Source organism: Calidris pugnax, unplaced genomic scaffold (assembly GCF_001431845.1).
Source record: "Calidris pugnax isolate Ruff unplaced genomic scaffold, ASM143184v1 scaffold41, whole genome shotgun sequence".
NCBI lineage: Eukaryota > Metazoa > Chordata > Aves > Charadriiformes > Scolopacidae > Calidris > Calidris pugnax.
In genome coordinates this window covers 27,838,489-27,852,528 of record NW_015094509.1, presented here as the reverse complement: position 1 = coordinate 27,852,528, position 14,040 = coordinate 27,838,489, and the positions used below count along the sequence as shown (strand labels likewise).

Below are 14,040 nucleotides of genomic sequence, written 5' to 3'. Positions count from 1 at the left end.
GTCAAGGACCAGGGTTTTATCGCTGCCCTGGCATCAAAGGGATGCCCCTGTGGTCCCAGTGGCTGGGAATCAGCCTTGTCCTTGGGGCTGTGGCCACAGGCCAGTAGGATGGTGCTTCTGGTGAGGGGTTGGTGGCCATCACCAGTGTTGGAGACAGCGATGCCTGTGACAGTGGCGTTGTGCTGGCAAAGTGGGTGAGCTCAGAGTTAATCATAGGCATTAACCAAAATCTTAGTCTTACCCCAGTCCAAGACCTGTGGGCTGTACTGGTCTCCTGGGAGCAGATTTGGAGCAGGTGCCCCTTTGTGGTTGGGTTGGGTGAAGGCTTCATGGGTGCATCCATCCAAATGCAGGTCCAGCTTCACAGGAGAACTGGGTTGGTGTTTCCAAACCCTGCCAGGAAGCCTCTTGGTGATGTCTCAAGTCTTTGGGGTGCCACCATGGGGTGGAGCAAATGCAAGACATGGATAGAGCTTGGGGGAAGTCCTACTGTGTTTCTACTAAGTGCCTGCCCAGGGCGTGCTGATGATGGCGGAGAGGATGTGCTCCATCTGCTTGACGAACGACACTTACGGGTAGATCTGGAAAGGGGGTGGGAAGTGTTACATCGACCAGCTGATAAAAGAAAACGCCAGGGAAATTCCCGCCTGGGAACGTGCAGCAGAGTTTCACGCCGTGCCTCGGCGTTTAATTACAGCGCTCAATTAGCAGCCCTTGGCCGCCCGTCCCTGTCCCCGTGCTGCCCGTGGAGCCACGCCAGCCCAGCTGCCCGTCTGCTGGGACACGGGGTGGGAACACATCCATCTGAAAATAGGCTTTTTTCTTCTTTTTTTGTATTTTTTTATTTAATAATTAAAGGTGAGATCAGCTCCTGCGTGGCCTCACCAAGGTGACCATCAACCACTTGGTCATCATCAATCAATCAGCATCAATCACTGGTCTTGATGCTTTCGTACCAGTTAAGGCTGAGTAAAACCAAGGGGGAGTAAAACTTGGTCCTGGAGCAGATGACCCCCATGGCCTATATCTGGAGGGGACATTTTTGGTGGCCCTCGGGCTGAACCATGGTGGGACAGCCCATCCCTGGGCTGGTTTTGCTGCCGGTTGTCATGTGTAATGCCAAATTTAAATTATTTGTTAAACAGCAAAGCGTCCTTTCTGCTGCCTGCTGGGAGAACTCTCCGCACAGCTCCTGTAGGGCACCACAGTGTGTTTTTTTGTGCTAAGATAGTTAAAATAGTACAAATTTCGGCGTGGAGACGGATATATTAATAGGAATGCCCTCATTTAGCTGCTCCTCCGTACCACGGGAGCTTATAATGGGGGAATTGATCCAGCTCTAAGTCAGCACTGGGTATTTCTGCACTTCTGCAAGGTCTCTGTGGGTTTTCCTCGACGTTGCGTTTTCTGTTTGCTGCAGCCCGGCTCTTCAGGAAGCGGCATGAAAAAGAGATGGAGAAAAACCCTCCCCAGGGTGCACCCGTGACAGGCAGGATTGGGAATAGCTGTCTGCCTCCCTTCCCAGGCTGAAACCATCCTGTGTGCCCCTGGGAGTGGAGAGGCTGAGACCACCCTGGCCTCTTCTGGCTGGATCTCAAAGGAAGTATTAAGTATTTAACCCGCTCGGCCGAGTCACTCCTGACAACCTCTGGTTTTGGCAGACCAGGAGCACCCAGGGTAGGTCCCATGGATCTCCTGTAGAGCCCGTATGTGGAGGAGCACCCAGCACCGCCGAGCGAGGAGTCCAAGAAAAGGGATCTGTGGTGCCTGGTGAGTGCAGAGGGAATGGAGAGGAGAAAGGACGGTGACGGGGCAGCCTGGATTTTAGGCATGGTCCCATTTTGCTCGTGGCCCATGCCACCAGTGTTATTGTGGGAGTAGTGCCTTGTGTTTGTGATGCCCCGTGATGAGGCAGGGCTGGTCCCACTGGTTTTTCAGAGGCCGGTGCAATGACTCGGCCTCCAGGAGCCTCCAATGAGATGGTTGGAGCATCACTGGGTTGGTTGGGCTGAGGCTTCATGGGTTTGCCTCACCTTTGGGTCTTGTATGAAGAGCCTATCACAGAATCCCAGAATGGATTGGAATGGGTTGGAAGGGACCTTTGGAGATCCAACCCCCTGCCAAAGCGGGGTCACCCAGAACAGGCTGGACAGGAACCCATCCAGGCGGGTTTGGAAGATCTCCAGAGAAGGAGACTCCACACCCTCTCTAAGAGTCTGGCCCCATACTCTTGACACCCGCCCTTTAGATATTGTTCAGCATTGATGAGGTCCTTTCTAAGTCTTCTCCAGGGTGAAGAGCCCCAGGTCCCTCAGCCTTTCCTCATCAGAGAGATGCTTCAGTCCCTCGATCATCTTTGTAGCCTCCACTGGACCCTCTCTCCTGTAGTTCCCTGTCCTCCTTGAACTGGGGAGCCCAGAACTTCTCCCTGCACAACAGCTTTGGCTTTTTGCTTGTTATTTGGGTTTCTTTTTCATTCACTTCCTTTGCCTTTCCTACCCACACAGAGGCAGAGCACAAGCACCTGCATCCCCAAAAAACATTTCCTACCATCAGTAGCTGGCTGCTGGCTTCATCATAAGTGATGAATTTAGGGCTGTGGCTTAATTTATCCCGGGAAATTCATTGGCTTTCAGCTTGGTTAGAGCCTGCTCCAGCGCAGCAAGGGTGGCTGGGAAATGCCACCCACGCCAGGGTGTCAAAACACCTCTGAAACCATCCAGGAGCTGGAGGAGCTTGCGTGTCTCCAGGCCATTAAAGCGTATCCCCGGGGCCGGGGAGGATGTGCCGAGCAGGGATGAAACGCCGCGTCCTGCCTGTCCCATCCCTGCTGGATCCGGCCGGAGGAGCTAAGGAAGTTTTCCTGCTGAGCAGGGTGGGGAGGCTCCACATCTGAGCCTTGTGTTTTATTTTCAGGTGATAAAAGCGTTGCTTCCCTGCCCGACGCGTCTGAGCCACCAGCGCCTTCAAACGCTTCCCCTCCTGCAGGGAATTTGCATTTCCCTAAAGGCAGCACCAGATTTATGCAAATATCCTGATGAAAGAAAGTCAAAGCCAAAGTATGCTCATGAGCGAGCGTTTCTGGGCATTTCTTGAGCAGCCAGACACCCTCTTGCAAACCTTTTGGCGTTTCGGGGAGAAGCAGCGTGGCGTTGCTGGCTATGGTCTCCTCCAGCCTGAAAAGCACTGTGTGATGACTGCTTCACCTCCACGTTGTCCTTTTGTGTTGCAACGTCCCACTGTTAGATTTGGTTTTTCTGGGTGCACCATTCCCATGGGATATGGTGTCCCCCACTTGATGCAATGTTCATGTGATGCTTGGCAATTGGATTCCTGGGTGTAAACCTTGAGACTGAGAACACCCTGGGCGAGTTTGCCGATGACACCAAGCTGTGTGGTGTCATTGACATGCTGGAGGGAAGGGATGCCATCTAGAGGGACCTGGACAGGCTTGAGAGGTGGACCCGTGCAAACCTCGTGAAGTGGTTTGGTGCTTTGCCGATGACACCAAGCTGTGTGGTGTCATTGACATGCTGGAGGGAAGGGATGCCATCTAGAGGGACCTTGAGAGGTGGGCCCGTGCAAACCTCATGAAGTTCAACAAGGCCAAGTGCAAGGTCTTCCACTTGGGTCATGGCAATCCCAGGTGCAAATGCAGGCTGGGCTAAGAATGGATTGAAAGCAGCCCCGTGGAGAAGGACTTGGGGATGTTGGTGGATGAGAAGGTCAACATGAGCTGGCAACATGTGCTCACAGCCCAGAAAGCCACCCTCATCCTGGGCTGCATCCCCAGCAGGGTGGCCAGTGGGGAGAGGGGGTGGAATCTGGTCCTCTACTCCACTCTCAGGAGACCCCACCTGGAGTACTGCGTCCAGCTCTGGGACCCCCAATGTAAGAATGACATGGACCTGTTGGAGTGAGGCCAGAGGAGGACCACAAAGATGATCCAAGGGCTGAAGCACCTCTGCTGTGAGGACAGGCTGAGAGAATTGGGGTTGTTCAGCTTGGAGAAGAGAAGGCTCTGGGGTGACCTTATGGACCCTGAAGGGAATACAGGGTGATGAGGAGGGACTCTTTATCAGGGAGTGTAGCTACGGGATGAGGAGTAACGGTTTTAAAGCGAAAGAGGGAAGATTTAGATTAGATATTAGGAAGAAATTCTTTACTGTGAGGGTGGTGAGACACTGGAACAGGCTGCCAAGAGAAGCTGTGGCTGCCCCATCCCTAGAGGGGTTCAAGGCCAGGCTGGATGGGGCTTGGAGCAACCTGGGCTGGTGGGAGGTGTCCCTGCCCAGGGCAGGGGGTTGGAACTAGATGACCTTTAAGGTCCTTTCCAATCTAAACCATTCTGTGAATCCTGGCTTCTCTTCTCTTTATGCCATTCCCCTGAGGATGTTGTCCTTCTTAAACGCTGTCCAGGATCACCTGGGCACGGTCCATCGGAGCTGGCTGGGCTGTGCTGCATGACCTTCTCCTTGCTTTTCCTGCTGGGATGGGGAGAGGAGCAAGTAGCAGCATCCCATGGCAGCTCTGACATCTACTTGGATCAGGCTTTTTGCTCATGCAAATCGTTGCAGTTTCTCCTTCTGAGATGCCAGGGCGTTTGCTGGCTTTTGTAAAGCCACTGCTGGAAATCCTTCCTGTGAGTGACAGGAATATGATTAGACAGCTCTCTTCATCTTATGTATTGAAAGATGGTTCATTAAAGTGACAAGAACCTCCCAGATCCCTCTAGTTTGCTGTCAATTCCATTTTTAGCCGGTTTTGCCTCAAAGAGTAGCCAGGAGCAGCCTTGGCATGACAGAGCACCATTGGTTGCAAGTGAGGATGGGATTTAAAACGTGCTCATCTGAAGCACCGGTGGCCAACTTTCTGCTTCTGGTTTGCAATCTGGAGGGAGACCAACTTGATTCGAACAGAGGATTTTTGCAGCCCAAGACCATATCCTGAGCTGCAGCTTTGTAGGACTCTGGTCCTGTTGCAAAAGGGGTTTTCAGCACATTTTCCTAAAGCTCAGAGAGTCCTGTTCCAGCAAGGATTTTTAATCCCTTGGCAAATCTTGAATCCAGTTTGGAATCCGTTCGATGAAGAGGTGAGCTGGGAGGATGCTGGCATGGAGAGCCTCATGGAAGGGCTGCGGTGCCACCTGACCACCCTGGCCACTGGGCAGTCATAGAATCAGAGAATGGTCTGGGATGGAAATGACCACGGGCAGGGACACCTTCCACTAGAGCAGGTTGCTCAAAGCCCCATCCAGCCTGGCCTTCAACACCTCCAGGGATGTGGCAGCCACAGCTTCTCTGGGCAACCTGGGCCAGTGTCTCATCACCTTCATCATAAAGAATTTCTTCCTTATGTCCAATCTAAATTTACCCTCTTAGTTTAAAGGTAACTAAGACCCTGTCACTACAGGACAAGGGAAAAAAGTCTTTGCACTGGCTCAAGTTTCCTCCTCCAAAGTGATGCTTAATCCTCCCTTCCAGTCTGTCCCCCTGTCTCCCATCTTGATGGGGTGTAAATTGGGACGAGGATGAGGGGCAACGCTGAGTCCCGCCAGCGAGAACAGCTGTAACTTTGGGCGTTTCGTCCCCTTTGATCTCCTATTTGCAAGAAAACCACCTTTATTTGCTCTGCAAGCTCTCGTGGGTGGGGGAGGCCTCTCGGCGCCCGCCGGCACAGCGTCCCTTGGCACTGGGTTCTTGTGCAAGAGCAGCAGCGGCTCAGACCAAAGGGTTTTGTCCCTGCTGCTGGCGGTGGCCAGGGGCAGGTAGGAGAGGGGACAGGATCAGACCGTACCCATGGTCCTGCATCCCAAACCAGCAGCTCGGAGGTACCCCGCTTTTATCCCCAGAGCTTTGCTGATGTGTTGCCTTCACAGAGCTGTGTGTCCCACCACAACCAGGGAGCTGTGCCATGGGCATTTTGCTGGAGATACGGAGGTTTCTGGAAGGGGTTTGCATGGAAAACCTTCTCTGCAGGACCTGGGCTTGATGGGATAAGCCAGGAGCTTGGCGTGATGGGGGTCTGCAGCATGTCTGGGCACGGTTGGACCTTGCAGCATCCCACGCTGGAGCAGGGCATCTTCCCACCTCCCTTCACTTGCTTCGTGGCTTTTAATAATCCTGGCTGACACCCATCACATTTCCCCCAGTGTCTCTCCATATTATTAGTAGCTCTGGAGGGGCATTTATTACCTGCATGCAGCATCTCTGTTCCATCCTGCTGGAAAGGGGACAGCCCTGGAAGGGCTGTGGTTTCTGCTGGGAGGTGTCAGCAGTCAGGGCTGGTGAGGATAAGGAGGAGCCATCCAAGGGTTTTCCATGCAGCACTGTCCCCATGGGCTGGTGGCTGCCTTCAAAAGTGCTTCAGTGCCCACTGCAATGGAGAGGGCCAGTGGTGTTGCCGCCCACCAGCAGTTGGTCACAGTATGTGTCAACCTGTTTCCATGGGGTGAAATGGGTAGACTCAATTCTGGGGAGCAAGGGTAAGATGGTTTGGGAGGACAACCCCTGAGAGCATGGGGTCTGAATGGTGAAGGAAGCTCAAGGACTTGCAAACCCTATCTCAACCTGGTGCCGTTGACTTGGAATAGCTGCCTTTCTCCAGAGCTTGGCTTCTCTGGTCAATGCTGGATATAGCTTGATGCCACCAGGGAAGACTTTTCCATGGGGTTTATCACAGAGCATGTTTTATTCTCTCCCGTCTTTCCATCCCCAGCATGTTGTGGAGCAGGGTGTTCTTTCAGCACTATCTGAAGGTTGAAATCCACCTGTTGGGTAGATTGAGTCCCCTGGAGCCCCCTTCTTCGTCAACAAATGTCCATCAAAGCCACTGCGGCCGGTTGGTGTTGGGGGTTGTGCAAGACGCGCTGATGACGCAGGAAGGGCTGTCGATGCCCTTTGGTCAGGGCTGCCGTTGGCTTGGCGAGGAGGTAGGACCAGACAGCGCAGAGACATCTTCACATCAGGGTGCCACCACCGAGCAGGGACATGCCAAATAGCAAAGTTCAGGTCTGGTGGAAAATGGGGCGGTTGAAGACCAGGGACCAAAACACCGATTGCTGGGGAATGCTGTGGAAAAACTAAACACAGGCTGCTCCTCTCCCAAAAACAGCTTTCCCCAGCACAGGCTGAAGCTGAAACTCGGAGGGGAGGTCATGACAGCCCCCCTGGGCCCTTCTCAGGGGGGGCTGCTGCTGCCCACACTCCTGGTAATTCTGCATTTTACCGTTCAAACACCTGCCACAAGTATTAAATTTGCTTGAAATGGCTGCGAGAAACCACAAGAAAAGGTGAGCAGGTGTTCAGCCGTGCCAGAAATTCGGGGTGAGAGAGGCACGTGGCCTTGGCAGTTGCCGGGGGGGGGACACCACTGGGGTCAGCTTGCCCCCCTTTGTGTGTTTTGGGGTGAGGATGCTGCTTTGGGATATTTTTTTATTCCTCTTGGGCAAGGCAGGAAGCCTGGAAATACCCCACCAGAGGCAGAATTGCTTATTTTTTTTTTTCCTCTGGCCAAAAGAAATCTCAGAAGGATGGCGGGGGGGGGAGCTGGCCCCTAGTATTCGGGGTGCCTGACTTCCCTGTGGACCAGCCATCCTCAAACAACCAAGCCTTTCACCCCCCACCAAAAAAAAACCCTCTGGGATGCACCCTCGGCATATTTGGGAGGCAGCCAGCCCCGAAGCCTGCTATTACTTTTTCCCCGCTATTTTTTTTTTTTCCTCCTTTCCCTTCAAATCCAAGCCAGGAAAAGCCTCTGACGTCGGCGCCGTGCTCCTGACGGCTGCCGGGGGAAGGCGGCGGAGGGGGATATCCCGGATCATAAAACCAGGATCTCGCTGCGAGCGGCTGCCCGTGAGTCCTCTGCTGCCGGGGACGGGGTGGGAGGGACGGGATGGGCAGGGGGCTTTAGTCCCCCCCCCAAGAGTGCTCCACATTTAGTGCCCTTTTGTGTTTTTATGAGCTAAATCTCTTGTGCTGCAAGAAGGAATTGGGTTTTAAAAAAAAAAAAAAGCCTATCTATGCACCCCCCAAATTATGCACCCCCCAAATTATGCACCCCCCAAATTATGCATCCCCCGAATTATGCACCCCCCAAATTATGCACCCCCCAAATTATGCACCCCCCAAGTTCAGGCTGCTTTTGGCAGGGGGAGGGTGGGGGAGAGACGGGACGTTACGTGTGGTAGGAAAACCTGCAGCTAAAGGGTTCTTCAAGGGATGCCTGGAGCATCTGGTGTCACCTCTGGGGCATTGCCCCACGCACACCAGTGACCGTCATGGGTATCTTCATGTGGGCACGGGGTCTGTGTCCCACCAGGGTTGTGGACCGTCGCCAGAGGGAAAAACAGCTCCGAAAAGGGCTGTTTTAGGCACTTTCCAGGCTGTGCCTCAGCCTCTCTTCAAAGAAAAAAGGTGCACATAAAAGATAAAAAGGGGTCGATCATGTTACCGGGGCCTCCGGTGCGTTCTCGGCTTGCACAGCGCTGGGAAGACTGTGCTCTTCTTCTTTTTATCTGGCTGGTTGTCTCATATTCCCTATTTCTCCCTCATTCCCCATCTCCTGAGTGCCTCCTGCTTGCGAATCTCCGTGCTGGCACCTTTCCCCGTTCCCTAAATGCCACCAAACTCCTTAAATCTCAGCAGGGCTGTAGAATTAGGGGCTGTACGGTTCTTTTTCTGCCAGTTTATCTGGAGAAAAAGTTACCATGCACCAAAAAGGACGTGGAGGAAGGTGCATGATGGACTAGTTCATCTTGCAGGTGGCTTTCAGTGGGCTCCGGAGAGCTCCCCATCTGCACCCCTGCAATATTCATCCTCCTTCTCGCTGTTGTGTTCAGGAAACGTCCCCTGTGGCAAAAGAAGCAAATAAACACCAAAAAAAGACCCTGGGAGGAAAAACCCCACAATGTTCTCCCTGCAGGTGGTGGTGCTGAGCGCTGCTCCGTTCCTGGTAGCAGGCATCCCGCGGTGTCCGGCATGGCTTTTCCAGGACATCCCCATCTGCTCTTTCCGGCCCTGCACCTGGAGCAGGAGGTGGTGGTGGCCCCTTACGCCTCTGCCCCCAGACGCCAGCTCCTGTGGGGTGTTTTGTTTCCGTCGTTCTCCTCCCGGACCTTTCCTGTTTCCTTCAGCGCGGATGCGGCCGGAGGAAATCTCAGCACGTTGGTTTTCTTCTGGTCAGGTTCCGGCTGCGGTCACGGGTTGGGGACAACACCACGGCTCTTCGCACCCTGGGACCTCTCCTCCCTGGTGGCAGTGCTGCTGGTAGATTTAGATTAGATATTAAGAAGAAATTCTTTACTCTTGAGGGTGGTGAGACACTGCAACAGGTTGCCCATAGAAGCCTTGGATGCACCATCCCTGGAGGCCAGGCTAGATGGGGCTTTGAGCAACCTGTTCTAGTGGAATGTGTCTTCCACTAGAAGACACCTTCTTGGTGTCTAGGTTGGAACTAGAAGTTCCAACGCAGGGGCATTGGTGAGACACTGCAACAGGTTGCCCATAGAAGCCTTGGATGCACCATCCCTGGAGGCCAGGCTAGATGGGGCTTTGAGCAACCTGTTCTAGTGGAATGTGTCTTCCACTAGAAGACACCTTCTTGGTGTCTAGGTTGGAACTAGAAGTTCCAACGCAGGGGCATTGGAACTAGATGGTCTTTAGGGTCCCTTCCAACCTTAAACCATTCTGTGATTCTATGGCTCAATGATTGGTGGTGGCACTGGTGGTGTTGCTGGTGGCAGTGGTGGTGATGCTGGTGGTGGTGGTAGCATTGGTGGTGTTGCTGGTGGTGGTGGTGGCACTGGTGGTGATGCTGGTGGTAGTGGTGGCAGTGGTGGTGTTGCTGGTGGTGGTGGTGGCAGTGGTGGTGTTGCTCGTGGTGGTGGTGGTGGCACTGGTGGTGATGCTGGTGGTGGTAGGTCTCCTCCTATGTGTGACCAAGTCCCATAGACCTGCTTGCTGTGGTCACACGTGGCAATGGTAGGTGTGTACAAAACTCCTACGTGGCGATAACCGGGACTACTCAGAAACTTGCATGCAATTTTCAGGGTGATGGAAACGCCTGTTGCGGAGGTGGGATTGGGAGCAGGGAGAGAAGGACTTGATCAGCCATAAGGGGAAAGGGCCGGTCAGTGTCTTGCTACGTGGGCTGAAACCAGGAGAGAGGTTGAGCAAATGTAGCACAGATGGGTGTTTTGTTAGATTTTTTCTGAAGGTGAACTTTGAACGTGAGATGTGCTCGCTCGGGAGATAGCTATATTTATATACGGGTAAGATACATATTGTTTGGGTGAGTAAGAGCCTTTGTTCCAAGTCCCGCTGATAAAGCCCACGTGCAGCGACGATTTGGCTCTGCAAAGCTTCCTTTTCCTTTGCTTGGGGAGTCGCTGTGTTTAGGAAAACCTGACTTCACCAGCTGCATCCCGCTAGCCCGAGTACCAGCAGCGTGGCCGTCAGGTCTGGTATCTCCTCACCCGTCCAGCCAAGTCCTTTTGGTAACTGCAGCGAGGAAACCCTGGTCTTTCTTTTGCCTTGAGGTGCTGGGAGGAAGAGCAGCGTTATCCCTTGACAGCCTTGACAGGACGAGGGGCAATGGCTTCAAGCTGGAGGGGAACAGATTTAGACTGGAGATTAGGAGAGGGTTCTTCACTGTGAGGGTGGTGGAGCACTGGAACAGGTTGCCCAGGGAGGTGGTTGAGGGCCCTTCCCCGGAGATATTCAAGGAGAGGCTCGACGAGGCCCTGGGCAACCTGGTCTAGTTGGAGGGATCCCTGCTGACTGCGGGGGGGTCATACTAGATGACCTGTGGAGGTTCCTTCCAGCCTGGACAACTCTATGACTCTATGACTATCCCTGCTGTTGCAAGGTCCATCCCCGTATGGTTGGGAGGCCAAAATTCAAAGGCAAATGTGGCCGATGAAGATTTGAGATGAGTTTGCAGATGTTGGGGTGACAGTGATGGGCACATTGTGAGGAGGTGGTCCCTATCCCTCCTCAGCTTTGGGCACAGCAAGGGGATGGTGGCATCAGGGTACCCAGCTCCTCCAGTTGGACAACTGGATTTCCATGCTTCATTGGGCTTTACCCTATAGAATCATAGAATCATAGAATGGTTTGGGTTGGAAGGGACCTCAAAGATCATCGAGTTCCAACCCCCCTGCCCTGGGCAGGGACACCTCCCACTAGAGCAGGTTGCTCAAGGCCCCATCCAGCCTGGCCTTGAACCCCTCCAGGGATGGGGCATCCACAACTTCCCTGGGCAACCTGTTCCAGTGCCTCACCACCCTCATAGTAAAAAATTTCTTCCTGGTATCTAATCTGAATCTTTTTTCTTCCAATTTAAAACCGTTTCCCCTTGGCCTATCATTACCCTTCCTGGCAAAGAGTCCTTCTCCAGCTCTTCTATAGGCACCCTTCAGGTATTGAAAGGCCGCTGTAAGGTCTCCCCAGAGCCTTCTCTACTCCAGGCTGAACAATCCCAAACCCTGATGGGCTTGAGCCTGAAAGGTTTGAGCATCCTCATCCAGGGCTTCCAGACTGTGTCCTCGTGTGCTCCATCCAGATCCCCCCCCTAGCGCTCAAGCCAGAAGGATATTTATTCACTTGGCAGGTTATTAATATGAGCTGAAATACCCTTTTTCCACGTTGTTGGGCCGTGCTTAATATGGTGATCGGCGTGGCAGCCCGTAGAGCTGGGGATGATTTGCGATTGAATATCCATCGGGGATTTATGGGCTTCGGGGCTGAATTGCCAGGATCCTGCGATTGCCAAAATACTTGAAACGCTTCCACTGGAGAGGAGACCTTGTGGGAAAGGAGCACTCGCTGTTCTCCTACGCAGGCGGTTCCCACTGAACCTCCGTTCCTGGCAGCGAGCGCGCCCGAGCCCATAAAAAATTATATATCCTGGCTCTTTTCTGGATATATGGTCTCCAGAGCACCCATGGAGCACGATGGAGTGTTGGATGATGGTGGGGAACGAGCTACTGCTGCCGGGTGTGCGATGCTGGCACAACCCTGCGGGTGGTTGAAACGGGGTGGGAGGTTGTTTGGAGGGGGGGAAAAGTGATAATTATTTCTTTTTTTGGCTGCTTTTCCTTGTGCTCTGCAAGCAGCTCTCACACGAGAGCGTGGAGATGGAAGGGGCAGGAGGCAAGACGTGGTGGAACGCGTTGGGAGCTGAAAGAGGCAAGAGCTAAAGGAAAGGCAGAAGGTCCTCAGGTCCTTTACATCAGAGAAATTGTCTTTGCAAGGGGATATGTGGCAATATCTGCTTTCCAGCAGCTCTTCCCTTTGAGGTTGCCCATCCTTCCCACCTCCCATCCCTTTGGAGTGGTTTTAACCTTCTTTATTTTACTGTGAAGCAAAGGAATAAAGTTGCTGGGGAGGTTGCCAAGGAGGTTTTTCTTGGGAAACATTCACTTGTTGGGTTGCTGGCTCTTTTCGTGGCTGTGCTGGCCTCACAGCTCGGCGACTGGTTCTGTAGGAGCCACATAGCCAAAAATCAGCCCAAAATTACCCTCCAGAACTACCATTTTTTACCCGGCCACGGTGAGCTCATCTTGGGGTGGAGCAGACCCCACAAGTGAAGCCATGAGTGGGAACATCACTGGAAAATCATACTAAGCCCAGGGAAAGAGCAGGTTTCTGTCCTGTCTTGCAGGAATATTGCAAGGTTTGAGCAAAGATGCTGGTGCTGTGGTCCAGCTGGGGAGGGTGAGCTGCCCCGGGGGGGTTGTTCAGCATCACCTTGGGGCTGAGCTGCTCTGAATCAGACCCAAAATGCTGCTGGGAGGCAGCTCTCACCTCATTCCAATCCCTTCCAGCCTCCATCAGCTGATTTTCTCAGTGGGGACTGGAAAATTCCCCCTGGGACACCCCTACAGCCCAAGCTGGATTTGAACTTCCCAGAACATCCTTGCAGGGTGGATTGTTAGCATCTTCAAGAGAAGAAAAAATCCAATGCATCCTAATGGAAGGAGCCCACGGGTCAACACTGCTCAACCATGGGTCACCATCACAAACCACAGAGCTGGCCCCATCCCATCTCTTCTTGGCTCTTGGGTAGCATTACCCAATTTTTTTGCCAAAAAAAAAAAATATAAATGAGTCAGGAGTGATGTGGTGTGGCTGAGAAAGGGATTGGGGGCAACTTGGAAAGGGGGAAGAGGACACATCAGGAGCTGGGGAGGGCTCAGTGCCAAAATCCCCTTGAGTTTTGGCCCTTTCCCAGCTCCCAGACCCCCTAAGCTCCTTTCCAAAATCCTGGCTGTAAACCCATGGGTGCAAGGATGTGCTGGGGCAGCACCAGGGTGGCCATTAATAAATAATTAGTGCCCTGCCAGCAGAAGAGTCCAGGATTTTAGCAGCCAAGCTGGGCACGTTTAGGAGAGCAGCCCCGCTTCCCTCTGCCACCTCCACCTGTCTTTTTTTCCCCTTTGCTATTTGATTTTTTTGCTATTTTGTTGTTTGTTTGTTGTTTTTTTTTCATTCCCTGGCAAAGCAGGAGCCGACAAGCAGGTCGTAAATGATGCTCTGGCACGGAGGAGCCTGGTGACAGCACCCGGGTGGTGTGATGAGCGGGTCAGTGCTCAGCCCACCTCCCCGCTCCCACCTTGTCTCCTTGCATCTTGGGGTAAAATGACCCCAAGGGGGAAGTTTTCTGGGTGTTGGGGTGTCGGGAAGAGAGGCGAGGGGGTGCCTGCTGGCCCAGCTTGGGTTACTTATGTGCTTATGGTCTATTTTGAGGCTCTGGCCACGCGGCGCTAAGCAGCCGCTGACCCGGGGAAGGGACCAGCTTCAAAACAAGAGTCTGGTGGGTTAAATAGTAAATACCCAGGGAAGCACCAGGTTTCCCTCAGCTCCGAGCATCTCTGGCAGCATCCTTGACTCCCTCCGAGGCCCAGCCTCTCGTGGCTTTCGGCGTTTCCTGCAATGGGAATGGATTTATTTTCTGATTTGATTCTTCCCGTCGCCATCCCTGGAGGTGAAGATGCCCCGGGGGGTACTTCATGGGGAGCAATGCGCTGGCAAGGATGAG

General features: G+C 53.3%; 1 protein-coding gene across 2 annotated transcripts in view; it reads left to right on the top strand.

Moving 5' to 3' along the window:
- Nucleotides 1-14,040, top strand: part of PTP4A3 (protein tyrosine phosphatase type IVA, member 3) — a 45,075-nt gene that overhangs the window by 19,050 nt on the left and 11,985 nt on the right. The window contains exon 1 of one of the 2 annotated variants that reach the window (XM_014965619.1): nt 7,793-7,853. The exons of the other annotated variant lie outside the window; for it this stretch is intronic. The gene's annotated coding sequence lies outside the window, so the exon portion shown is untranslated. Of the gene's footprint in view, nt 1-7,792; nt 7,854-14,040 lie in introns of those variants that run through there. 2 annotated transcript variants of the gene reach the window in all.